The sequence below is a fragment of the Geospiza fortis genome, unplaced genomic scaffold, assembly GCF_000277835.1.
Source record: "Geospiza fortis unplaced genomic scaffold, GeoFor_1.0 scaffold55, whole genome shotgun sequence".
Classification (NCBI taxonomy): Eukaryota; Metazoa; Chordata; class Aves; order Passeriformes; family Thraupidae; genus Geospiza; species Geospiza fortis.
Genome location: NW_005054308.1, coordinates 11,060,493 through 11,063,363, shown reverse-complemented (window position 1 = coordinate 11,063,363; position 2,871 = coordinate 11,060,493). Strand labels below are relative to the sequence as shown.

The 2,871-nt window shown below is 54.9% G+C and overlaps 1 protein-coding gene across 1 annotated transcript in view; it reads right to left on the bottom strand.

The window, feature by feature from the left end:
- PPARGC1B (PPARG coactivator 1 beta) overlaps positions 1-2,871 on the bottom strand; it is a 49,174-nt gene that overhangs the window by 42,526 nt on the left and 3,777 nt on the right. The gene's annotated exons all lie outside the window — the stretch shown is intronic.

Sequence of the window (2,871 nt, the reverse complement as noted above, 5' to 3'; positions counted from 1 at the left end):
CTGCGGAGCCGGACGCAGGGGGATCGCTGCGAGGAAGCGCCCCGGGGGCTTTGCAGACACGCGTGGGACACCACTTTTTGTGTGTCCCTTGGAAGTGCCACCCCGCCAAACAGGGGGTGCCACCGGCCCCTGGGTCGCTTCGAGTTTGGATGTGTAAGCGCTGGGTGCAGCGGGTCAGACCAGGGAGCCCATCCAGGCTCTCTCTGGGGCTTTTAAAGTAATTCCTGCCGGAGCGCCTTCCCAGCGGCACACACACGCAGAGGGAACCCACTTTGTGCAGTGCCACTGTGCACACCTTAAAATTGACAGTGTTTAAAAGTGGGAGCACCCAACAGCGCCAGGCACCTCTCCACAGTCCCCAGATCACCCCATTTGGAGTGATATTTGGAGATACAAAAACCCTGAGAGCCGCGGCTGGGCCAGGGGTCGCTTCCAGGCTCGGTGGGTCTGCATGAAGTGGGACCAGGGGACTGCAGTAAAGAGTAAAAAGGAGCAAAAGATCTCCTGATTTTCCTTGTTTTCATTTCAGCTGCGGCTGTGAGCATCTTGATGTCACGCACGTCATCTTTCTGTCTGGGGTTTTGAGGCGTATCCTAAAAGCCCTTTCAGAAATAATTAATGATGGGACCAAAAATCTCATGAATGTTCTATTTACTTACCCGTAGCAATTACATGGGAAAGAGCAGGGCTTGGCACTGCAGCCTGAATTAGCTGATACACAACCAAGTGGCAACACCTACAGCCTAATGGCTCCAAATCCTTGATTCCCCTCAGACTGCCTAGACAGGCCTGCAGGGTCACTGTAAAGAGCTGATGGAGCAAAGTGATGTGGAGCTATCGGGGTGGGGAGCTCTGTGCCAGGCTCTGAGGGGTGAACAGAAAGTGCTTCTTCCTCTGGCAGGAAACGCCTGCTCATGTTCTCCTTGCTGTTGTTTCAAAGGCAGAACTGTTTCCAGCCACTTTTTAAATTCCCTCTGGCCTCCCTTTGGCTCAGGACATGTTGTGAACACCAGGCAATGGAGCAACACTGGGTTTTCCCTGATGATCTCGAGCCTTGCACCAAAGGGAGATGTCAGGAACAGCGTTTGTTGTGTCACACTGATGAGAGCTGCAGGCCAGAGTGGCCTGGCTGCTGGGATGGGACAAAGCAACTCTTCCTCATTGCAGTGCACTCTAGTACTAATTGCTGAGTGCCAAAACACTTACCCAAGGTGCTTTTCCGGCTGCCCTGCCAGCAGTGAAACTTCTCTTCCCATGGGTGGGAGGCCTGGGCCCCGGAATGCCCTGCCAGGATTCCCGGTCACAGCGGGCACAGCACAGTCAGCAGGGCCAAGGAAGGAAATTGCCTTGCTCTGGGGCATGTGCAATTCCTTGAAGACAGAGACTCAAATTCCCAGCTGACCCTGCTGAGCAGTGATCTGACGTGCATTCCTTTCCTTGCAGAAGATACAAGTGATGGATGAAGGCTACGGTGTGATGAAGATGAGCAGAGAACAGAAGAGAGGTTTGCCCCATCAGGGCTGGAAGGCCTCACCACATCAGTCCTTTGGGAGGAATTTGTTGCACAAAAGGCGAGGTTTGCACTTGAGTATCTCGTGATTTCCTTTGCACCATCTGCACTCAAATAGGAAGTAACATTCGTGGGAATTACTCGTCAATTGTCATTCAAAAATCAAGTTGTGCATAGCTGGGTTTTTCAGAAATACCTTTTCCCTTCTGGTCCATGTGCAAGCACATTTTCTCCTCCCTTTCTAATGGAGGAGATGAGCCCTTCCCAGCCTCCAGCCTGCAGGACACCCCCCTGGCAGCAGCCACCCCAAGCAAAAGCAAAGCCCAGCCTGCACTGCCCTATTTCCCCTCTGAACAGACAGGTGAGGGCTTCTTCCAGCCCTGCAGCAAAACTGGATGTGACATTGGGGTCAGGCACCCCTTGTGCTGGGAGGGCGACAGAGGACAGCAGAGCACAATGGGGGCATCTTGGCCAAGTGGACTTTCTGCTGCTTCTGGGTTTCTGTGCGATCCTGCAGGATGAAGTACAGCTGCTGACATGGCTCCAAGTTGTTGTTAACCTGCCCAACTTCAGCTCCTGACTGCTCTGGACTTTTGCACAGTCCGAGCATTTTTCTGTGCCTTTTGGTTCTTTTCACCTATGAAATGGAGATCACACCACTTCCCTGTGCCCTGCAGCTTCTGGAGGAGCTGGTTGAATAACACTCATAAAAAGGGCTTCGGAAGCACCAGGAGAGAGGAGAAGGAGGACAGGATGTTATAAGTGGTGTTGTCTCCACCTTCTTAGAAGTCAGTCATGTGGCAGCCTCAGAAACACCTGCAGTGGGTTGGGATGGTGTCTGGGCTGCTGTGGTGTGAATGGGACATCACATTGCCCGTGTCACACACCCTGCCCTGTGCACAGGAGCTGGCCAGCTCTGCCATGTGCTCACAGCTTTCCTCCTCAACCAGACCCTGAGCTTCGAGAGCCGGGCAGCTGCCAGAGCTCCAGCTCCTGCTGCTCTCTGTATCTATGGACTCCAAGAGCAGAGTCACACCCCCTGTGCCCACCCTGGCCTGGCAGCCCTGGCTGTGCTGGAGTGCCCCGTGGCACCGCGCCGCCGCTGCAGCAGCAACTCGATGCTCAGCCCGGAGGGGCTGGGGATAACATTGCCGAGGTAAAATATAACAGGAAATCTTGCGAATGTCCTTTCAAAACAGCAGCGAGAGAGTAATGTCATTGGGCCAGCGGTCAGGAGGGGACAGGGTTTGAAGGTACCCTGAGCCTGCCAAAGGCCAGGCGTGGGACAGGGGCCGGAGCCAATGAGCGCCGGCTGGGCAGGAGGCACCCCCGGCCCGGGACCGCCCGCCCCCCCCCTCCCG